Source organism: Coloeus monedula (assembly GCF_965178545.1).
Source record: "Coloeus monedula genome assembly, chromosome: 1".
NCBI lineage: Eukaryota > Metazoa > Chordata > Aves > Passeriformes > Corvidae > Coloeus > Coloeus monedula.
The window spans coordinates 20,912,080-20,937,578 of NC_138781.1; the positions used below are offsets into that span (position 1 = coordinate 20,912,080).

General features: G+C 38.7%; 1 protein-coding gene across 1 annotated transcript in view; it reads left to right on the forward strand.

Moving 5' to 3' along the window:
- Positions 1–25,499, forward strand: part of RSU1 (Ras suppressor protein 1) — a 103,714-nt gene that overhangs the window by 57,803 nt on the left and 20,412 nt on the right. The window lies entirely within an intron of this gene.

Consider the following 25,499-nt stretch of genomic DNA (forward strand, 5'->3'; position numbering starts at 1 on the left):
TTTTTCTAATTAGTAATATTGACTCCTTTTTCTTTGTTGGTTTACTTTAATTCGCAGTTTCTCTCCAGGAATTGAAACAAAACAGTTTCTTTCTGCAGGTGAAATTCTTTGAAATTCAGTCTGGCATTTCACAATTTAGGTTTTGATTAATTTGTTTACTTCTTGCTTCAGTTTTGAGACTATTCTGTAGATGCATGCCATAATGAGATTTTAATCTCTTCCAGATAAGTTGATTTTTCCTGCTTTCCTCTTAAGTACAGTCCTGTTCACACGATGAGATACTACCAACTAGATTGCCGTAGAGATTCAGGTGTTTCTTTGATCAAAATCTGGCTGGTAGTAGTGTATCAGTTCCAAGTGATTCACTGTGTAGTTCATAGCTTTGGATGTGGCAAATATGTGTTTAAGTGTTGCAATAACCTGTACATCCCACATTGTTTTATGGAGGGGAGTTGGCAGGTAAAAGTTCTTGTCAACCAACCTGAAACCCACAGATGCATTTTATTAGAATAGTGACAGTGACTTGAGCAATCATAAATATTCTGACACTTAAGTTTGCAAGGATAAACAGTGGCATTTTACACATTGGTGTTGCGTTTGGATTCCCATTGGGTTATGGCTGTACTGATGATTGCTTCTTTTTAAGTATTGCACTACTTGATTTTTTTTTTCCAGTATTATTTGCTTATAAGCATATAAATGCCAGGTATTTTGTGGCTTATGGTGTTAAGAATGGTAATTGAAACTTCATATTCCCTTTGCTTGGCGACTCCTGTATCCACTAATCTATACAATTATTCATAAACTTAGTTTCATTGCTTCATTAAGCTTAATGTTTAGTTCTAATACTTTGAAACTTGATTTGCTAAAGTCAGTTTTACCTGTGCTCACAAAGTAAGCAGCATGAGTTGCTTTAATTATTTCCCCACTGAAGAAGATATTAGCATTTATGTGTAAGAAAATGAGACCCTCGTATCAATGGTGAATATTAGTAATTCATGTTTCCCTGTAAAGGATTGATTTGTGATACTGGATAATACTAGGTTATATTTCACACCAAATCTTCCTCTCCATATGTTTTACAGACAGTGGAGCTGGGAATCAGAAAGGCTGTTTCACTTAAACATTTGTACCTTGGCATGGGAATATATACGTGAGCACTAAAGAGGATATGTATTGGAAAAGGAAGGAGTCTGGATTAAGATAAGCTGAAACACCTCCTCTGTTTCTGATAGAAGGATAGAGGTAGATGTCTAAAAGGTTTATATGTTCATGGTATATGTGTCTCTACACACTCATCTGTCCATAAATATTCTCCCATATTCTTGTATATATTTGGTTTAGTGCTGAAATTATCTATTGTTCAGTAAATGCATCCATTAACTCAGTTCCAATGCATTCTTTTTCAGAAGGATAGATCTAGAAAACAATGGGCATTGAAGTGTAGAATTCCATTGACATGAAATTTAAAAAAAAAAAAAGGTGTTAAAAATAAATTTGTAAAAATAGTATTCATAGGTAAAATACTGAGATTATCAAAATGAATCATGGGATGAAGTGATGCAAAATGTAGATATTGCAGAATCCAAATTACTATATTCATGAAGATCATCATTAATTATGTAATTCTAGGTACACACATACTATAGCCTAAAAATGTATTGTAGGTTTACAGCTGACTAGCTGTTTTATGTGGCAGAATGTAGTCTTTGCATATTTATTAAAATTATTCATAACTGGTTGCAGTGTAAATGAACTGCTCTATTCTTATGTCTTGATTCAATACATTTTCTGACCCATTTTATCATGACACTATATTGGAAATTTTTCTAAATTTTAGAACGATCCATGGGGCATTTTCCAAAACCCTGATCAGCATCTCTTAAAGACATATATTTGCAGTTTACATTTAAGAATACTTTCAAAAGGTTTAGTAGCAGTACATATCTTCTATATATAATTGTTTGCTGCTCTTCTTAAAAAAAACATTTTATTTAGGTGAAAAAGGGATATACATTAAAAAATTAGGGCTACACATCTAATTAAATTCTATGTGCTTATCCATTCCCTAGCTTACAACTATGAATTGGTTCTTTTAAAAATAAATAGGGTGGTGAAACATGTTTGTAATTCATTTTTGTGGCTTACCCAGAGATGTCCCAGCAAAGTTATAAAAATCAGTTTCATACCTCTGGAGTGTGTGGTGCCTTACACCTCCCCCAGGTTTGTCAGGGCAACAAGACTTCTGCTGAAATAAAAGAAGCAGGATGGGGAGGCTTTCTACCAACGTGATGTGCTTAGAGTGGCTATAATAGTCACGGTTACCTTATCTGGTGGCTTGTCTATAAACATTGGCTAATTTGTGTGCACAGTCCAGACGTCTTTATTTCCAATAGAATTCAAATGAAAAAGTCTGCCTGTATCAATATCCAGAAGGGAACCTAGGGTGATACATACTGTGTATCTTACTTTGTCAACTACGTTGGTTTTTTGGGGTTTTTTTAAAATGTAATTTGTGAGGAGAAAAGGTTTGACTTTCAGAAAGAAAAATATAACTTAAAACATTTCCACATTGGCAGTGTAGAATAGTTGTAAGTTGGTTGGGTCTTGTTGTGTGAAGCTGGAGGAATCTGATACTGTGGCTGAAATCTTTTGCTTTGTGGTGAATACTTTAGAATTGGGTTACTGTGCTGCCATTTGCATGATGATGCAGAATTTTTTTCACTTGTTGTCAAAGGCAATTAGAATTTAAGTGCAAGTTTGCAAGTGCAAACCATCTGATGAACGCTTTGCATTTGATAAATGTCTTCACGTGGAATAAAGGAACAGTCTCTTTTTATGCATTATTATTTCATGTCTTGCTGGAATACACTCAAGATTCCTGTTCATAATTAAATAGAAAACAATTTAAGAAAAAAACAGATCAGTGTAAAAATTAACCCTGACAAATCTGCATGACAAACAACTTTGTGACCACTGCTGCCACAACCATGGTTTGCCTATAGAGGGATAGGTACAGCAATTACTTTACATTGAAACAAAAGACACAGTCCCAGCTGTGCATTCCCTGCTCCCAAAGAAGTGCAGCATCTTTGTGTTTATCAAAAGATTTTGCAAAGCATCAAAATTGTTTAGACTACAAGTGATGCAGGAAATACTGTTGCAAGAGTAAAGTCTTGCACATAGGCATAATTCTGCAAATAAAATGGGGAAAAATGAGAAGAAAAGCCAAGAGAAAGATGGTGCGATACACGTGGTTTACCCTATCTCTCTGTGAAGGTTTCTGGCTGGATTTGCTGGCCAACTGTAAGTATCCATAGAGAGAAATCCAAGAAATTTCTTTTTTAGCCAGCTTATTTATCCACCCCTGTCTGAGCTCACCCTTTACTAAGTAAAATATTTTTCCACACTGATGTTTATTCATTAATTCCTGTGCTGAAATGTTTGGGACTGATGGGGGCTGCTTTTTCTTTTAACTTTTCAGCAGAACACTGTGAAAGGTCTTTTTCCTCTACACAGTGTGTGATACAGTGGTTCAGAACAATTGGATCACAGTGCAAGTTCACTGTTCATTTTCTCTTGGGCAGAACAAAAGCTCCTCTCATAACTTAACCCTGTGCCTCTTCCTGACTTGTCTTAATGGTTTGTATGCCCAGGTGTGCTTCTCTGAAGTGATGTCATAACAGAAATCAAGTGTTCAGATGGTGGTTACTGGAAAATTTTGTATAGCAAAAGGTGGACAAGAAAAATACCTGAAGCAACTGGATTCTGAAACCTTAGAGCTCAGTAGCAGCAAATGTCAAACCATGCACTGATTTGAGTGGGTTGACATGCCTCAAACCCTCTGTGTTGCCCTGTTTGTCTACGGTTAGCAAAGGGATTTTCTCTGTGTGCAGTCAAACATTTTACACCTTTAGTTGGGCAGCAGAATGAGAGAAGCACATGGTTCTCCAAATGGCCTCTCCCATCTGTTCTGCCAGCACAAGTGGTGTAGATAAAACATATTTGATGGACTTTCTGGGAGTTTTGTAATTAGGAGGTGTTTCTCAATGGCTATCCAGCACAAAAAGAGGCAGACTGGCTGAAAGCTACTGAGACCAGGATGGGTCTGCACTTACAGGCTAAAAGCAAGCCAGTGGTATTAATTTCTTTGTTAAGCCTCTGCAAGCAGTGACACTTCTTGCTACATGTGGGTCTCCGAGTGGTGGCAGGCTCATGGTTTACTGTCAGCACAATTGTTTTGGGGATAAAAGATGGACCACTTGGAAAGCTTAACCTTTCCTTTCTCCTTCAGAGGGCAGACAGCCCTTTTCCCTCTCAGAACAACATGACATCAATTTTACCAGAGAAGGCTGAAAGTTTTTCAGTCTTGTTTTTTAACCAACATAATGGACAATTTGGGTCAATAACTACCCTTGGTCAGTCTTTCTGTAATAGCAGCCAAGGAGATACTGTCATCAATTTTATTATATCCTTTGGTTTCCTGTGAACCTACTCTGTTGAGGGGAAATGCTTAATGCTCTTGCTATTACAGTCTCAGAAACTTTTAGAGTCAGTATAGAGTAACACTAGCTCAAACTTTGGACCTTGTTCCTGAACTTTTATTTAATGTAATTGTTATTTACAGCATTAGAGAGTGGTAAACAGCTGCTTGTGCCTGCTGGTTTTTTTTTTTTTTTTTGCTGTTGGTTTGTTGGGTGTCATGGAGGTTTTTTCCACCTAATGATGCCAACAAAAGTGACCTGGCGTTTTTCCTTTAATTAAAATGGGCCTTTGTGAATTAGTGTGTGAAAATCACGGGATACAGCACTAATTGGAGTTTAGGCAACTGTTCCCCTAACCTTTCACAGTGAAACTTCTAAATGAAATGTTTCAGTTTAATTTAGTAGCTTGAGAGTTTTTCATAGCTAGATATAAAATAATGATTCTTGACCTTTTTGGACAAACAATATTGGGTTTTTTTCTGATAAAACCTTTACTGCATCATTCATTTGTGGCTAGTCTTACCTGTGGTTTGACTGCTTCAGCTCCCGTTTGACAGTAGGCATCCTAAGGACACAGGAAAAGACTTTCTGTGGTAGACCTCTGACTCATTTAGCCCAGCAGCCTCCCCCAAGAGGTGGTAGGAGATACTGTTCAGAACCCTGTCCAACCTGATTTTAATGTTTCCAGGCATGGGGCGTCTACCACCTTTCAGGGTAACCTGTTCCAGTGTTTTACCGTCCTCACTGTAAAAAACTCCTTCCTTATATCTAGTCTGAGTCTACCCTCTTTTAGTTTAAAACCATCACTCCTTATCCTGTTGCAAGAGATCCTCCTAAAAGGTCTGGCCTCATTTTTCTTATAGGCCACCTTCAAGCACTGAAAGGCTGCATTAAGGTCTCCCTGGAGCCTTCTCTTCTTCAGGCTGAACAGCCCCAACCCTCTCAGCCTTTTCTCATAGGGTTGGTGCTCCTGCCTGCTAATCACTTTGTTGGTTCTCCCCTGGACTCACTCCAACAGGTCCGTGCCCTTCCTGTGCTGAGGACCCCAGAGCTGGATGCAGCAGTCCAGGTTGGGCCTCACAAGAGCAGAGCAGAGGGGCAGCATCACCCCCTTCCACCTGCCCACCATATAGTCAGTTCACTGAAAAAATCCAGATCAAAAGTAAAGTTACTGATAACATTTACAGTTTTCTTATATCTTTAGGCTATGATTATTTGTACACTTGAAGTTCACAAATCAGATGTTTGTCAAGGATGTATAGACATAGCAGAGGCCTTTGCCAGTGTTAATGGGTTTTAAGTATAAAGTTCTAGGTGTCCTAACTGGACTAAGAAAAGTGCTGAAAGTTGCCATTTTTGAGGAGAGCACTCCGCATAGATTTTGAACTCCAATTAGCAATCGCCACTGCAGTAGACTAGATCAAAATCAATATTTCTGCCTGGAATTCACACAGCCTCTTTGAGAGACGAGATTAATATGGTTACTGTTCGACTCTGTGTTCTCAATCAGCTAAGTATGTGCACTTGTCATTCATATTTTGTTTTTAGCTTGTTATTCTGACAGAGGAGTCTCTGAGGAATGAAAGGAGAGCCGGTTTGAAGAGTAGAGCGATGTAACGTTTACATATTTTCACACTGTTACGGAAGCCGGCTGTTAGGCTTTGAACATTATTTATTCATTTGATGCTGCTATTTGTTACAGACCTCTGAAATATGTTACTGACGGTAACTAAACCATCCGTCTCACTTTAGGATTTCTACTGATTGCTAATTTTGTTGACTAAGTGGTGGAAGAAGCTCAAAATGTGTTAAAACTAAAAAGACATGGTTCTATTAGGTTTTTTTTTTCCTAATACCCTGCTCCCATACTGAGTTGCAAGAGAAAGCTTTTTTAATGTTGGCACATGCACTGACAAAAACATCATGTTATAGGTCTTGCAAATCATGCCGATCACTTCAGTTTGTGCTGGTGTGTTCTAAAAACCATGCAAATGAGCTTTCCATCATGGTTGTTTACCCAGTGGGTGGAAATACAACCATCATGTTCAAAGGAGCTGAACCAACTGACTCCAAAAGCAATTACTGGCAACATTGATTTTTCCATTAATTGGCTGAACCCTGTGAAACACGAAGTCTCTAAGGACAGCATCTGAAATGTGTTGCTACTTTTATTGCTGTTATGATTATTAGATTTTGGATGCTACCAAAATGTCCTGGATGATATTCAAAATACAAACCAGTTCCTGATATTGAGAACTGAGGAGTCTGAAAGACAAAGTGTCAAAGGGAATAAACTTTTCCAAAGTGCTTTATAATGTCATGATTCTTTTTGTTAACTGTTTAGATGCTTCACAGTATAAATGGGGCCTTATTGAAAGTGTTGAGTTATAATGGGGTAATTATTGCTATAGTATGTCAGGAGAGATTTGTCCATACATAGGTTGGTGAAAGCACATCAGGAGTTCTCTGTTTGTGTTGTGGTTTATCCCCAGCTGGCCACTTTGCAGCCACTCACTCATTCCCCATTCCCCACCCTCAGGTGGGACTGGGAGGAGATTCAGGAAAAATGTAAACACTCATGGGTTGAGATAAGGACAGTTTAATAATTGAAACAAAGTAAATTATTGTAATAGTAATTATTATAGCAGTAATAATTATAATGAGAAAAAGAGAGGAATAAAACCCCAAGAGAAACAAGTGATGCACAATACAATTGCTCACCACCCACTGACCAATGCTCAGCCTGTCCCTGAGCAGTCATCAGTCTCTCATAGATGACTCCCCCTGTTTATACACTGGGCATGATGTTCTGTGGTGTGGAATATCCCTTTGGCCAGTTTGGTCAGCTGTTGTGGCTGTGCTCCCTCCCAGCTTTTTGTTCAGCTCCTCACTGTCAGAGCATGAGACACTGAAAAGTCCTTGACTGGGGGTAAGCACTACTTAAAAACAACTAAAACACCAGTGTGTTATCAACATAAATCTTGTGTTAAATGCAGTACCACCTACTAAGAAGAAAACTAACTGTCCCAGCAGAAACCAGGACAATGTGGGAAATAGGTGGATGGGGCAATAAAGGTAACATCCTTGATAGGGCAGAGGAAATGGGATTGATGGGGGGGAAAAAAGATGGTCCTTTCATATCAGGTTGAAGTTGGGCAGAACCAGCTAAAGAGGAATAAACAATTGAGCACAATGCACTGAGGAAGAGTAAATTATTTTTGGTGACTTCAGGACAGGAGTGACATAGGCAGAGGGAAATTATGCTCTTTGCCATATGGACAGTGGATAATGGCCAGATCTTTAGAGTGTTGTGACGTGTACTGGTATTAAGGCAAACCAGCAGGAGAAATTAACTCCACACAAATTCACCCAAGATCTTACATTATCCAACCTATGTTCTATTTACAGCTTTCTACCCCTCTTTGACTCCCTCTTTGTCATTGCTGTGCTTGTTGTACGGGGCACATGAATAGAGGTGTTGTATAATTCATTTAATAGCTTTAGATTCCTACACCTGCCAGGCCTACTCCTGCTGGGCGTTAATTTTTGCACTTTACTGGATCACAGTGCAGGTATCTGCATTGGAAAATGACTCTTCAGAATGATTGTGAATGTTTAAGAACATTTTCAAGTTTTGAGCCTTTTTCTTGAGCCAAAGGCAGTGGCTGATTTCCTAGAATAGCCAGTAGTGCTGTGGGAAAAACCAGATGTTTCAGTAGATCTCTGAAGCAGAGATTTCCTGGATGCTGTTTTTAACCTCATCTTACAGTCCAGGTCAGATTGTCTTTATTCTACTCCTGCTTGTTTAGGAAAGTTTTTCTTCTACTGCACAAAAGGCTAAAGCACATTCCCTTCTACTGCTTGGTCTCGAGATTGCAATATAAGCAGTTGCTAGCTAAGAATAAAGGGGAAAAATTAAAAGATATATGAGATCGTAAATAACAGAGACTTGTAATAATAATTATTATAACAGTAATAATTATAATGAGAAAAAGAGAGGAATAAAACCCCAAGAGAAGCAAGTGATGCACAATATCATATATCAGTATATCATATATCAGTATTTATATCAGACATTCTTTCTTTTTCTTCTACTTGCTCTATTGCTTGCCTACTGACCGTTTAGTCATTCATTTAATTCATATAGAAAGTTTTCCTCTGAAAAATTGGGAACTTGTATTTGATACGTATTTTTTCTGTAGGCATGATAGCATGATAAAGTGATTAGCAGAGTCAAAGAGAAGATAACAGGACAGGAGACAAGAGTTACAATAAAAAAAATCACCTTTAATGATTTTGGAAAATAAAAAAGCATTTCAAATATAAATAGTACTGTGTCCTGAAATGAATAGCCTGCAGTTCAGCAGAGCTGAGTGTGAAATACTGACTGAAGGAATGCATAGTAGGGAATTACTGCTGAGCCCTGGATCTACAGAATGAGCTCTGGAATCACAGAGGGTCAGCAAATGCCACCACACCACTGCAAAAGTGCCTTATGTGACGTGGAAGAAGTAACGTACCTGCTGTACTCAGTTCTGTCAGCTCTATTTTAAGGTATGTATCCATCTGCAAAAAAAAAGGGAACCAATCAGAGAATGTCCCAAGCAGAGGAACAAGCAAAGTCAAAGGTTTAAAAAGTTCTTTTATGAGGAAAGATGGGTGAAGTTGAGGGGTCTTCCCTGAAGAAGTATGTTGAAATATTTTCAAGCAAGCCTTTGAAGAAGAAGAGAAAAAAGTCTGATCTTGAGTGAGAATAAAACAAAAAATGTTCAAAGTCTCAAATAGACTGAAATTTACTTCTTTCATCACTGGAGATCTTTAACAGCAACTGTTCCTAAAGGAAACATGAAATCTGGAATGCAGGTTCAGTTTGCTTTCAGCTTTCTCAGCAGAGTTCATTGGAGGGCAAGAACCTCCATTGTCTTAACCTTTGCCATGGAGCTGTAGTCCTCGTATTTCACCCATCATGTCACTTCATAGCATCTGTGTTGCTAGAGGGACGTGTGAACCACACATAGGACACTACAAGTAGGTTTTCTGATTTTTTAAAAATAATTTTCTGTCCCAACCCTGAAGACTCTTTGACATAGACGATGGAAAGAAGTTTGTTTACTTTAAAATAAGTAAAAAGTTAAATAAAGTTATAAGTAATAAAGTTAAAAATAAACCTTAAGAGCTTTTAAAATGTCCTCATATAGCTGAAAACACTACTTTGTCAGGAAAGAATGTGAGCATAACTTCCAATTTTCTTAGTTAGCAAAAATAGCAATTTTGCAGTAGAGAAACGTGCCACAGCATACTTTGCCTACCTTATGAGGTTGTCTTCTGCTCTTGAAAGTTTGGCTTTCAAAAGATTTTTCCTTTGGAGATTTTTTGGACGCAGCAGTTAAGCCTGAAAAATTGCCTTCTGTAATCATCTTTGGAAATTTCAGTGTGAAAAGATGAAATAAATAGAAGTTCAGTGTTTTGTTATTCGGCATTACTTTTTTTTTTACCAGAGATGACCACTAGGAAAAGGAGAGAAGAAAAACCAAAATTTATGCATCAAGCATATATATAACTTCAGGGTTGTTGCTCTTATGGAGGCAATTACTGTGCATATTGTAACAAAAGTAAAATACATTTTCCTGCAAGATTGTTGTACTGACAATTAGTTTTACTGGAAATTCTTAACTTATTGGAGAGCAAAGTAATGTGTGCTGTGCTTTGCTTGTGATGGGAGTTTTCACAGTGCAGTGACAGGAAAAAATATACAAAAATGCTTAGAGTCAACTCTGCAAAAATGCAGACTTACTAATGCAGGTTTTCAAGAACAGGGAGGTCTTTTGTTAGTAAGAGTGGAATATGTGAGGAAAAAAATTCTCAGTGAAACAGGAGTGAAAAATAAGGGGAAATCTCTTAAGGAGTTAAATGTACTGTCAGACTTGTTTGACTGTGCACAGTAGCCAAGTCAGGAGTGTAGGACGCTGCAGTCACAGAATACTAAGTTACTCAACATGTTTGTTTATTATCTCAGGGAAAGATGATTTTGTATTTAATTTCTGCTGCTCAGTAAATCACCGTTTCTTGTGCCAGTACTCCTTGCTAGTGGGGGAGTTGAAACACCTTTAGCTCCGTCACGCAGGGGAAGCTCCCATCCACAGACCTGTTCAGGCCCTTCGTGAGGCGAGGTCCGACACATTGCAGCTCCCTCAGCCGTCCTACAGGTGCAGACAGCGGGCAGAGTGTGGGAACTGGGAAGTGCAGTGATGCCAGACGTCATAAATACCAAGTATTTCAGCTGTCTGCAACACAGTCTTTACCATGAAGTGGCAGCTATAATTTCCTTCCTTATCCTTCATACTCTCCCTTTTAATATTATTAATTTACAGGGCTTGCAGCCAGCAATTCCATGTTTAATACCAGGAATGTATGGATCCGCAGCATCTCAAGACAACTACCTCAGTGTTGTACAAAAGGCCTTAAAATTAATCAGATTCAGAGACCTGTGTGCTGAAATAAAGTATTTGATATGGATATTGAAAGATAGATACCAACTTTTTGGGTGTTGAAAAGCTTCAGTAGTAATTGTTACCCATGTTTTATGGTGGCAGAAGAAAGGGGAGTGAGGCAGGAGAAATAACCATTTTAGGGACTGAAGCTGGAGAGGTGAACAGACACCACTTCTTCAAACATAAGCACAACTTTACTAAAGAAGAGCAGCAATATTCACAGCAAAGCCCAGCAGTTCAAAAAGGTGTGCTTAAATATGCTATTCATTTTATCTTTTTGGGCTTCTTGTTCACTTACATATATGGTACCTGATTTTTTTAATATATAAGCCAAATTTAAAAGGGCTATTTCAAGATCCATAAACCTGATGATGTTGTATATGCACAGTGAAAGCAGATATGTTACTCTCTATCATTACTGCTTGTAGAATTATTTAAAAATCTAAGTGTTTTGTTGCCACCTTTCCTCTATTTGCACCTCTTAGATTTTTGGTTTATGAGCAGCAAAAGCAAACTGTTACTATTTGCTGTAAATTAAAGCTTTTAATAACTATGACTATTCTACAACATTTGTCAGCTTTGAGTATTCTGTCAGTAGAAAATAAAAATAGCAGGAAATCTCAGCGATAGTGACACTGAAAATATATCTACTTATGCTCAAAAGGTGAAAAATGCAGGTTTCAAGAATAAGCAATTGTAGTTTTCCTTAAAAAAAAAAATTGTGTTTGCTGTGGCTAACAAGAAACTCTATATACATCACCACCAAAATAAATTACAGAGAATTTGTATGCAATGTAGTATCTACACAAAATACTACTAAACCCTTTAAACAGTAAGAGGTAGTCACATAGATATTGCTTGTCAGACTCCACATTGGGTGTGTTGTTGGACAAAAAGATGAAGTTGCAGAAGTGCTCTGAAGAGTAGTTCTGCTCAATAACAGGTGTTTTATCACCTTGTAAAACTTGACTGACATGTCACAGTGTTTTAAAGTGAAAAGAAGATATTTCAAAGGTAAATTTTTTCCAATGGCACTGTTTTATTTAACCTGGAAGTGTGCTTGGTAAAACAAGTATGTATAAAAAAAGAAGTTAAAAGTATGCATGCCCTGTTATATTTTGTTGCTCTTATTTTTCAGTGTTGCTGAGGGAGGTGCTCTTTCAGTAACTTTCCTGAATTTTTCTTTTATTTAAGGTTTCCTTTATTGTTCAGTAAGATTTTTCCCTTCTTAAGGAAAAAAAACCCAGCTAATATATCAACTTCAGTGTTTTTATTCATTAGTGAAGCATGCTTAGAGCAACAGTATGAACTGTGAGGTTCAAGTGTATTATATTGTGATAGATCACTTATAAGGAATGTTTTGGGACAGCCCTGGTCTGGTTTTTTACTTGTCCTTGACTGAGGTGTTTTGCTTGCAATGAGACTAGTTCAGTTCTACCATCACAAGTGTGTTATATCTAGCCTGAAACACTGTTTTCCACCTAAAACAATTTCCCCTTCTGGTTCACTTTTCTCTCATTTTATTTGAAAGATATCAAACAAAGTAGTTATGGTTTTAGTCTTAGGAGATATTCTGGCAAATATCTGTCTCCTGTAGTATTTCTGTTCAGTAGTGGATGGCTAATGTTTTAATTGTGTTCTTTTCTGACAGCCCAAAAACCAGTAGCTATCATTCTCCTCTCCAATAAACCATCTTGTTCACAATCCTCCTTTGAAATTGTGAGGCTCGTTTTGCCAGAAGATGGATCTGATTTAAAAAATACTTTCCATTTTAGGAGGGGGTCTACCAAAATTTTATCTGATCAAAAAGAAGTGTTGCAAGATTGAATTCCTGTCCGCTGCAGAAGTAATTTTTGTCTGACAGTGCCTTCAGTCTGCTGTCAGTGTCTTTCAAGAGTAATACAGGAATGTAAAGATGGAGGGGGCAGACTTACCTAGAGAGGGATAAAATTATTCCTCTGGGAAATACTTTTCATTTGTTTATTTCACAGCAAAGGCTTGAGTCTGTTCTTAAATGAAAGGGCAACATGGCCAAGATGGACCCAGCGGGGAGAATGTGGCACATAGGACTTGTGTAATTTAGATAAAGGAAAAAAAAAAAATCTTAATTCTGTCTTTTTTTTCTGTTGGATTTTGTTGGGCAGAAATTGTGTATAGGTGCACGATCATGATAGAAATAATGGTTTTGTCTGAGAGTTCATTGTGCAGTTGAAGCCTGTAAAACAGTTTTTCTTATTCTGTAACGTTCAAAATATTTATTAGGTCAAGATTATGTATACCTATATCTAAAAGTGACTTGTGTACTCCACATCTAAAAGACTGTAACAAAATCTCTTCACCCTGGAATCATATTGGGAAAAAAAGTGAAAAATTAGTCTATTGGGTGACAGAACAAAATTTATTATTTTAGATTAGATGTATAGCAACAATAGTTGAGGAGTTTGCAAACTGAGAGTTTATAGGTTTTCAGTAGCATTACCCAGTTAGGAAGGTAAGGCACTTAAATTACTTAAAATAGTTAATATTGGAAAACTGTATACAATAAGAAATACAAATCTGCAGAAATAGACCTGAACTCGACACTGGGAAGGAAATGATCAACCATGTTACAGTGCTGTAAAATAGTAAGTGACATGATATAGTGGAGAAGGAACTTTACTAAATATTTCTCATAATCCAGATAATGTAGAGAAATAATCTGGGACAGAAGTTAAACAGAAGGAAGACGGGAGGTGATTTGGATTTTAGCACGTCATTCATTCCCAGCTTCATTCTGCTGCTGCCTGAAGGCAAGATTGTTCCTCTTCATATTCCCTTGGCCATTATTCCCACAGAAAAGAAATTGGGGTGCATGGACCAGACAGAAATCGGCTCTGTGGTAGCAGTAGTGGTCCATAATACATGCCATCACCTAACCCAGGCACTACATCTAGCTACACCATTACCCTCCAGGTGGCAACTTTTGCCTTTGGAAGGGGCTGGATTTCCATCTCCTGGACATTCCTTGGAAGCAGCCAGAGTACTCATGTTCAGGGGTAAATGCGCAATAGGTTATTGGAGATAGATCCACCTAAAGCTCTGTGAGCTGAAAAGCTTACTGCTCAGTGATACAGGCATGGGACTTCAAAGAAGGTTATGCAGAAGTCACCTGTGGTTGACAGCAGGGCAGAGTGACACATACCAAAGAGAGAGCATTGAGACGTGGGTGCGTTTTTCTTCCCCTGGCCCATGCACCTCCTGTTTTGTCAGCCATCTCTTGGCATGGGCAGTGCAGTAGTGAATTGCAGAGGGTCATGTACTTCAGATGCATTTAGCCGAAGAGCAGCTGAGGTGTTGTACTGTGCCCAGAGGTGTCCCAGAAGACTAGGGTCTCTGGCACCTGCTCCCCACCAAGTTGCCATCTTTGGAGAGCTGTTTTCTCCGCAGAGGACAGATGAAAGGAGCCCTGTTTTCCTCTGAGAAAAAGCATCTTCTGGTACCTGTTGGGTTTCTGTGATTTGGGTACACACAGTCTGACATGCCACTTGGGCAAGGTTGCTGACCCATGGTCTACATAGAGTCACTCTGTAAGTGCTGCCCTGGTTGAGAGGCCACAATTAATTCAGGGTCAGTTCAGCTTTTGTGGCTGGAAGCTGGTTTTAAGACCTCAGATGCTATAAGGTTCCCTGCCCTTTCTATAGTGCTGAGGCTCAGAGCAAAGGTGAGATGCACAGTCACAGGGTCACATCACCTTCTAGTATACCTGCTGAGACCCTGAGACCTGCCAGAGCTCATCTTCGTGTCCTGAGGCAAAGGTGCTGTACCCCTCCAGTGGAGTCACCTGCCATTTACTGGGTGGCTGGAGGGCACATGCAGACAGCTCCTGCAGGAGCAGCTCCTCAGCTGTAAATCCGCAGCCCAGCGTACTGATGTTGACTTGTTTGTCAAGTCATGCCATTTATGGAACTGTAGTCTGCACCATAGATAACATAGGGGATCTTTGTCCATCTCATTTTCACATATGGTCAGCATGCATATGGTTTGGGCAAGTTTTGAAATACATAGAACTTAAAAAATATTTTTCTTGTATCCATAAAATACCTGCCTTTTGACAGAGTTATAGAAGCTTCAAAGCAACCGTATAACGATATGAAATAGTTTTCTTTTAATAACATCTAGTGGCCCCAGTTCTTATTTATGTTTCCTAGATTTGTAACTCCAACAACAGTATTTTTAAAAGTCAGATAAAGTGGTCTTATCTCTTGGTTATATTTTTTGATGCTTCAGGAGATCTGTTTAGTTTTTATGTTGGACACCACCAGGCTGTTTTAGAACCTGATGAAAAACACTGAGAAGTAATCATAAAGCAAGGCTTTGGGAAATCTCAGGAAGCGGGGTTCCTGGTAAATATATTAGATCTCTAGTATGATTTAAGGACAGTACTTTTAAGGAGAATGTGTTTTGCAGAAATAACATTTGTCATCAAGTCATTCTTCCCAGGTAAGCACCCTTCCTTTGGTGCATTGCAAGAATGCCTGGGCACGTAAATAACATCAGGAATGTCCCTGGGAGCAGGACCTAATGTGGTACAAATGCTTCACTGGTGCTTCTGCTCCCAGAGAACTCTCCCTTTGTGTTTCCTATAGTCCAAGCTGCTCAAATATTCTTAAACTTTTCTTACTGTCTCCTGTCCCCACATTTTTACGCACTTCAAATTTTGAGCAATTATTTCTTCCTTTCCTAGGAACTTCCAGTTGAAATGAGCACAGGTTGGTTCAGTAACTTTGGTGAATTGGTTCAGTGACAAACGCCTTTCAAAGTTGTCCCTCAGACCCGCAGAACAGTGTTCTAGTGTGACAGGTAATTCCAGTGCCTTTGAAACAGGAACTCTCAATATAACTACATTTTATTATTCACACTTGGGCAATGGTGATTTTTTTGCTTCCTTGACAGTCTGTGTGCAAAAGAATATGTATGTGTGTGTAATTTAATGAATGAGTCTGTTGTCCTTTTCACCTCACTGCTTTCTCCCAACCCTAAAAACAAAAAGGAGAAAGAAACAACCTACTTCTTAGAAGCAATTTTGATTAATGCATTGCTTCAAATTCTGGCATCAGGAAATAGAAGAAACGTATTTTGGATAACTGAATTTTTCTGGAAGACCTGCTTTTAAAAGTGGATTTATATCTTTGCCTGGGTTAAGTGATACAGTAAATGCTTTTGATATAATATTTGTGTTTCATCTGAAGGCTGTAAATATTTTTTTTCAGATCTGCCTCTGATATCCCTGTGTCTAGCAGAAATTCTTCCTCTGACCGAAGCATATCCATCATTCTTTAGAGTATCCATCATTGCACATTCTGATTCAATAAGAGATTATATCTTATTATCCTTCCAGTGAGTCACCGTATTTATGGATTTAACTGGTATTGTCCAGATGTATCATCTTTGATTCAGTGTTTCGGGTACTGTGGGACTTATTCCCCATACACCACCACATACTGTAGGTTGCTGTTACGTGGTGCTGAGCCATCCCAGGGACCACTTTTATCTATGAGTGGTTTCAACAGATAACAATTGAGTTTTTGTTAGTGCAGAGTTTATATATTCCGTTTTGTTAAAATGAAATGTTAAGGAAAGCTTCGGTTTATCTTGTAATGCTGAAAAGTCTAATCTGATTTGGTAGTTAGGGGTTTTCACATAGTTTCTTTTTCACAGAGGATTGCACACGTATTTACCATTGTTTGGTTATTCAGTGTTATGCTAACTCTCAATAAATATTCACTGATTTTATGTGGATATATCAACTCTTTTGAGAATTAAAAGGAATGGGGCATATTCAGATTGAAACTTCAATAAGTCTTAATTGTCATGGAGTATGTGACTCTTGATAAGTTGTAGGCTTTTTAAAAGGTGATGCTTCACATGGCTTTGCTTGTGGTTCAGGCATTTGTTTTAACTCTCCGTGCATAATTAGTTGAAAATTTTTTTTGGTTTTCTGCGTTTTTTAATTCCAGTAAATTACCTTCTAACCTTGTTAAAATCCTAAAAAACCCACAAGCAAATGAAAACACAGGAAGAACGCAGAACCAGGTGTGCATTTTTAATGATGACAAATACAGTACAGATTTCACAAGGTTAGAGGTCAGTCAGGACATCTTTTCTTATTTGTGCATTTTCAGAAAGTAATTTTAGAAAATAATTGAGAAGATCTGTTTGCAAATAAAGCAGAAGACATGAGGAACTGTGCTTCTGTGGCAGTAGTAGTTGCCAGTAGGTCAGTAGGGGAAGGAAGCTAATTACAGAATTGTAACAGTCTACAGATGTTTAAAATATGCAACCACTAGTCAGAGTAATATTTTTCTATTGCTTATTACAAGTGGGATATGGACAGTTTTAACCTGAATGCCAAGGAAGACCTTTTCATAGAAGTATACAAGTGAATTAACTCTTAGATCATGCTTTTTCCTGAAGTACTTAAAACACATTGTTAGTAATATTTAATAAGGGGGAACTCTTTCATTGCTCAGAGCACAGGCTGGATTCTGTTTCTAGCTACTCTGGTGCTTAAACCCCTTTTCTTGGGGCCATCCAATTACAGCAATCTGTTAACCTCTTTGGAGGAGAAAACTGAAACCCATGTCCAGAGAGATGAATGAGATAGACCTGAGGGCAGACAGCTCACTGAATAGGCTTTTGATTAAAAAATTACCTCGTTCTTAAGTACTGATTGGGGCATTTCTGAGAAACAGATGAAAATCTGATAGAAAAAAATTCTTGCATTTCTTGCCAGAGAAGACTGTTCATGCAGGCTGCACATGGCCTAAATAACCAGCTTCTAGAAAATCCTTTCTGCAGGAATAAATATTTTCACTGCATTTTTGAGACACGGCTGCTAGTTTTCCCAACAAATGTTCCTGATGGTTACTGCATGCAGGTAGCAGCCAAGCAAAGAAGTAAAGTAATTCTCATGGAAGAAAAAATTCTTACTTTCAAGCAGCAAAGGCATGATCCAGGTTATTTATTTATTTATTTATTAGTTTTTCAACCTTTCAGGTCCCTTCACATCATGCCATAGACTTGCCAAATTAAAGAGGATGAGAACTTAAGTGATGAAAAGCATCAGACAGAAATTTCCCAAGTAAATTCCAAGAGAGTGTTGTGGGCACCCAGAGGAGGGAGGCATGCTTCAGTGAAGTTACTGGGGTGTTTTGGGGAGGGAGCTGGCTGAGGTGGCAGAGGGAGGTGGTGTTTTAAAATTCAGCAGTTCAGTAGGCAGATGCAATGCAGAGGAGGACATCTCTCCAAACCCTTCAGCACTCACAGGCCACTTAAATGGTAGATGTGTTGGCACTCCAACATACTTCTGCGTACTTTGTAAATCCAGTCTCAGAGAAATCTTTCCAGTGCCAAATCTTCTGGCCCAGTGTGGCCTTCTCTATCATGATTTTTTCTGTCTTATGGTTGGTACGTTCCTATATTCTGGGCATGTATGGCTAATTAAAAAAAGTTGCCTTGTGGCATCACTGTGTGTTAGTGGTGGATTTAATACTCAAGATCACACATGTCCAATGAGGTCAGAGCTCATTTGATCAGTGTCTTGCAAAGTTGCTGATTCTTTCTGAATAGAGACTGGCAAATCTGAGTTCTCCATTTTTTATTGTATTGTCCAAGCTGCCCCATTATGTCCTTTCCTTAAAGCTGGAATTGGTTTTAAACTTTGCAAAACTAGTTTCTTCCCTTCTGGTGGGATTTCTTCAGATCCCATCAAGTTACAAATCAGTCATTCCCAGGAAAGAGTGAGAGCAGGTGTGGGGAAGAGTTGTTTACCAATGTGCTGTTTCACTTGCAGTGGTGGTCCTGGCCATTCAGCTGCTGATGTTTGCTGTGCTGCTTGGTGTGACTTGTCTTCTGTGTCACACTTCTAATTCTGAAATATACTGGCTGGCTGGCTGGCTGGCTTGGCAGGTTTCTTTGCACTGGCTTTGTATTCCTGGATAAAATTCCTTGCAAATGTAGTGTCTCCTTCTCCTCTGTCTGATTTCCCGTAGGTGAGAGGCTGTGGTGCTTGTGGTCAAGATTTTGATAGGAGTTTTCCTAGTTCAGAGTACCCCAAACTGTGTGGTGCTTACTGGTGTTTGAGCCTTCCTGAGAGGCAGTTGAAGTTGGTAGCTTATGGAGTTAGAGTATTCTTCTCTGTCAAAGAAGTTGTGATTGTCAAAACAGAAAGTGTTCCCTCACAGGTAAGTAAAAGGAATATAGACGTCCTTGTCAATACTTACACCTGTAAAATATCCCTTACTTTTTTTTCAGTTCTTTTCTGCTGTGTAAAAGAAGGACATTCAGGGTTGTGTTTTATTTTGTCTGTTTTTGCTCTGTCCATCTGAAGCTTGTATCCTATTAATTAAATGTAAACCTCCTTGCAGTCGTTTCAGTGGATTTTAATCTACTCTGCTGGTGTCTTTGTGCACTGTTTATGTTCCCAATGTGACTGCAAGGAGGTAACATTTCTGAGTCATTTGTGGGCTTGTTTGTTTATCTCTCTAGCTGGAATTTTTGAGTATAGTATTGACAGTGGTGTCAAAGGCTAGATCTTTTACCCTGGAACGTTAGAAAAGGGTAAAAGGTATATCCTGTAATATCCTAACATCTAAAAGTAAAATTGAGAGATTGTCCACTGACATAAGAGGTCCATCATGCTGTTGCAGCTTACACCTAGCAAGCATCAGCCCCATGGTATGTAAAACAGAGCACGCTTACTGCCTTGCTTTTGTCTGTTCTTGAGAGGAAAGTCTGATACCCAGCATGCCAGAAAGCATTCAAGCTGGCTTAATGAGTATGAATAACAGTAAAGATACAACAACATACGGCTCAGCAGTCTTATGCAGCTGAAACTCATAGCACTGCTTCTTCACTGCTTCTGTTGTCTGTGCTGCCTTGGCTGGGAAATCACTTCTTCCCTTTCAGTACAGACCTGCAGTTAAGGAATGACTCATCCCTTTCTTGCACTGACATTGACCTCCACAGTTACTCCTTTTCTGTGTGACAGCAAATGAGATCAAGCCTGCAATCCCAAAAAGAAGAATTGCTTAAATTTGATCTCATGAATAAGTACTGAGTCCTAATTTCATACTATTTCTGGTCTTTGGATGGAGACAGCAATATATTAGGAATTAAATAATAGTTTTGAAGCAGGATAGAAAATGCAGCATCTGCAGTTGCTGCATTACGACCTTAACTGTGTAACTGCCCCCAGTGATGGGACCCCAGCAAGGAGACCACACTCACTTTGTTCAGTTCTTCATGATGTTGGCTACTTTTGCCATCCAGCATTCTGGTTTTTGCTTTCTTCTAAAACAGATCAGTAGGATGAGAGATTGTGTGCAGCGGATGGTGACATACATTTCTGTTGAGTTACTGTAATGCTGCCCTGTTTTACGACTCAACGGTTACATTTTGTGTGAAACTAGCACTTGCACCCTAAAGCTTGTTGTTAGGTACTGAGTCCTTAGTAAAAGTCTTCTGACATCCCTTTGAGATTCTGGGGTCCAGCCTCCTGAGCTGGCGCAATGTGAGCACAGTTTGGTCAGCTGTTAATGTCTCTCCTCTCAGAGAAGGCACGTTTGAAATAGGCAGTGTCATTTCAGTGAAGTCGTGTTCAAGACTCAGACCCATGCAGTGTTAGTGCCTGGTGTTTGACACTTTGAAAGAAGGTGTTTTCATGTTAGTAATTCTGAGTAGGGAAAAATAAAGTCTTTGAGAAACGGCTTCCAAATTGTGGGGTAGAATTTCTACTGTCCAAAAGATAATACATTCAAAATGAGAATTTTAGTTATACATCCTGTGTCTGTGGTTAAAGTACTGTCTGAACTCCCTTTGGACTAATAGCAGTGCTGTTCACAGGAAGAGGATTAAAACGTAATGGCTTAATTAGAAAAAAAATTGAAATTTAGTTTTACCAGGTTAGATTATAACAGTGAAGCATTTAAAAAAAAAAAAAAATTAAAAAGAAAGATCAAACCTTTCTGCCCCCTTCACTCAAACAGCTTTCTGTCTCTAAGAGGAAGTTGCTGTAGGGGCTCTGTAAGAAATACTTGTTGCCCAATGCTAATAGCTGAGCTGTCATTTCTTGGGTGTTTCGTTTTGAGTCTATTTTTTAACAGGTCTTCTTGATCAAGCTACATGTATCTACACTTACATTTAGGAGAGAGTAAAAACCAGCATGTTTTTATGGCAGTGAGATGTCCCGTGTTTTCTTTACATTTGTGGTTTGTTAAAGTATGTTCAGAACGATACCTTAACTGCCTTCCACTGTATCCTGTTTGCTGTGGACAAAGACCAGATGGAGTGAGGCATTTGCCAAAAAAATTGCAGCCCAGTGGTGGGAAAGGACTTGAAACAAAACTAGATCATGAGGTTAAAATCTTTAACAATGGTAGGTAACACAGGTAAAGCTGTGCTGCAGTGTGGTTGGTGAAGGGTCGGGGATGCGTCATTCCAGTACCCCAAATCAAAGGACTTTGCAGGCATCCCTGTGTCTCTCACTGAAGCAGCTCCTGGTAGAGCCATCTGATTTGAGCGTGGTGTTGCAAAGTTACATTCCCTTCTGAGTAGTGTTCCAGTAAGTGGGTCCTGAGGAAAGCTGTGCATTGATTTCAAAGGGATGTTGAAAGATCATTACTGCTGAGCAAGCCAGGGCCTTGTTAACCTGTCACGTTAAAGCAGCAGTGCCTGTAACAAGCTGTGTTCATACTCTCTGGTAGAAAGGGAAAAGCACTTCCTCTACCAGATGTGAGGCAAGATGTTCAGTCAGCCTGGCCTTGTGCTCTCTGCTTTATGGAGTATAAGAACTTCGACATTGTTGTCTGGTTTATATTTATTTGTGTGCCATGTGAACTGCAAGCTGTAGTCAGAGATCAACAAGCCAAAGAAAACAGTGTATAGTAGGGGGAAAAAAAACACGTAAAAGTGATCTGCTAGGAAAGGATCATCAGCATTAGATCGAGGATGCCCAGCTCAGAGCAATAATTTCTACCTCTCACACCTAGGATGAGTGAACAGGGCTCCAAGCACTCTCCTGACAGCCTCTGCAGAAGCAGCTCTGTGCTGGGGGCTTGTCCCTTGTGAGAGGAGAACGCCTGTCACTGAGACAGATGTGTAGATGGTCTCAGAGAGCATTAGGCACCTTGCTCTACTCACAGAGCAATTTAGAGACCCGCACACTTATTTTTACTAAGCTGCTTGTAGTGTAGGAAAGAGTGCACTGGGGTGGGTTTTTTTAAATTTTGTTTGTTTGTTTCAAGGCTTTTTTAATGGAAAAAAACCCAAGTGAAACAGCAGGTATGAAGAGTTGCAATTTTAAAGTCTCGCAAATCATTCAGCTTTCATCCCTGACAGAATTTATCTATAAACAAAGGGGATGATTTGTCTGAGGTGGGACTTGATCTGAGATTTTAGATAAGAGTAGATGACATAGAGAAATATTTGTTTCATAAGAGATAACTGATAAAGTGTGTTCATAGCTTTAAATAAGGTAATGAAGTTGGTGGTAACCTGCTCAGACCATATTTCTGTTTCAAACCATAAAAGCCTGTTAGTTTTGCTTAGTATGCACGTGTGAGTTTAAGCGTAATTCTATGTTTGCAAAGGCCAGCATAAGGAGGATGGACAGCTGCAGAGGTTTGAGTAAGTCTTGTGGCAATAGAAATGCTGGAAATGGATGCTCAGTGCTGGATAAAAACCTTTTTTATTTGCCAGCTGACTGGCATCTAGAACTAAACACTTGATCCCACATCCTTTAAATTAGGTGGTGGAACAACACCATTGGCAGATTGCTCAGGTAAAATGGCACTGATGTACCTAAGGAAACTTCTCTGAGAAAAATTGTAATTACTCAACTTAACTCCTTATTTTTAGATACAGAATTATCAATTAGGCTTAGAGGGTTTAAGCCTAGAATCCAAAGGAGAAATTAACCCTGTTCAGTGCAAGGGACTGGAGTTCTACCAATAGCTTGAGTTGAAGTTGGTGATCTGCTGGAATGAAAGTATGCCTTGACTGCAGAGGAGTAGTCGCACTCCTCGCTTCCCTTGCTCCATCACATGCCAGGTAGTCTTAGCCATCTTGTTTAGCCATTTATTTGGGGTTTTATACTTATATATGAACAAAGGAATCATGCATACAGTTTTATATGTAAATTGTGACTGAGACTACTTGTTTCTGGATTTGTCAGGTTTAGCCCATTGTGGACAGCACAGCTGAGCCATTGAGAGCACCAAGTGACTGTTCTCAACTGAGAAAATGTCACAGTAGGTAACTCTTCCTGCCATCTCAGGAAAAAATTGTGAAACCTGGGAGTTTTTCTCAACACAGAAAATAATTAGAAGCTTCAAGCCAATCAGCAGGACTTAGATTTCTTTTTCAGGAGCAGCAGGAGTGTGAATATATTAACCCATGGTGCTCTACTGGAATCCTAGCATCTTACCTAATTGATGATGTAAAGGCAGCATTTTGTTAGATTCAGTCCCCACTCAGTTAAAAAAAAAGGAGGGGGGTGGGGGTGTAAAAGAGGTACTTGAGCACTTGAAAACAAGTATCGATTTGTAGCCCTGCAGATGCTTGATATAAGGTCAGTTATTATGAAAGTACATGGATTTGGTATGAAAGTCTTCCCAAAAATGTATCGGATCATTTATATATGGATAAAGAGAGAAATATTCTTTTAAAACTAAGGCTTGTGAGCATCTATTTTTTACATATTGTTGCAATGAAATGTGAAACACTTGTTCCTGGGGTTTAAGCTGGTCATCTGCATGAATTGCAGTGCTGCTGTAAATATTTCTCAACATGGACAGGTAGATGCTATTGGAAAAAACAGAACAAATTCTTAAGTTGCCAATATTGTCACAAAGTCTCCCTGCAGAATGAAGTTGTTTGACAAAGTGTTTCCCTGGTGATTTGGCTGCAGATGAAAATGTCTTCCGCAATAAAATTCCGTGCTCAGGTCTCAGTTCTCTGTGCTCATCAATCAGCAAATGACATATCAAGGATTTTTTTGCTGGATTCGTTAATATGGTGGGGAAAATACGTGAGGCATTGATATTCCTATTTTTATACATAGGGGTTTTTTTTACTCTTGAGTACACATTGTTTTTAAATACATAAATATATTTCATTGTCTGGAGCTTCCTTTAGTAATCAGTAGTGCTGCAATAGAACTAATATAAAACTATTTTTTATATACTCGGATTTTCTTGCCTGGAGAAAATGCCTACTCTCTGAAAATCACTGTCAATCATAGGAAGGAGAGAGCATGGGGAAGGGTGGAGAGATGTACATTTAGTGACAGCATTTCTACCCTCAGTGCACTGTCCTTTGTGGGTTAATATATTAATGTTTTGCCAATAAATGGCATTTTGTAGAATTTTTGTGTCTCTGTGTGTTGTAAACACAGTTTGGCTGGGGATAATCATGTTCCGCATCTGCTGATACTTTCATAAGGTATCATTAATGGCTTTAGAAAGTTCAATTACATGGCTGCAAAGAAATAAATCACCTTATAGTTTAATTACCTCTAATATAACAGCAGCAAATATCTCCTGGGAAGCTGCCTCCTGTGTTACTAAATGACTGTCAGTGATGAAGTTGCTTTCCTAAAGGCTGCTCTATTAGGGAGATTGTTTCACAGTGGTTTATGCTACATCTGTTGCTGCCACTACTAAATTTTATAAAGGAATTTAAAATATGACAGATGTCAGTAATAACTTTTATTTCATGCCTGCTTTTTAAGGGGAAAAATGGAACTTACTGCAATTCCCATAAAGATTTATATGAAACGTTTCATAGGAAATCCTTTTTAAATACTTTAATAATATTTTTTGAACAATTATATGGGATCCAGGAAAATATCTTAAAATTCATTTTAGCAGATCCCCTCTGTGTGGTGTGTGCCCATTCGCTGTGAAAAATATTAAGAGATCTTCATTTTCTTACTTAAGTGTCTCAAAACAAGAGTTACTCCTCTTCAGATCCAACCACCAGAGAAGCAAAAAGGGAGCACAGATGGAAAGATGAGTATCCTATATAAAAAAAGTGATAAAGGATGAGAAACAGGGAAAGGAAAGAAGAAAGCATAAAAGTGGTACAAGAAGAAGACCAGTAAGAAGATGAAGGCTGACAAGCTGGAAAGAGGAAAGAAATGGGAAAAGCCAAAATCTTGAACGGGAAGATAAATGAGAAGGATCGGCTGATTAGGCAAAGGGAAGAGACAGGAGGAAGTGCAACAGTAGAAAAATGGAGCATTTAGTAAAAGCAGAAATCAAGGACACAAATAATCAAAGGGTAGGATATAAGACAATAATTTCTACCTTTTCCTCCCGTTACCAATCAGTAGGTGGGAGAGATGTATGATGGACGAATGTCAAAAGCACAGCCAACTTGCATTTTCTTGCTTGTCCTCTTCTTAGTACTCTGGCTTTCCTTTTTGTGATTTTGGTTCACCATGTTTACTTTGGGTCAACTCCACTTCCTTTAATACTACTAAATT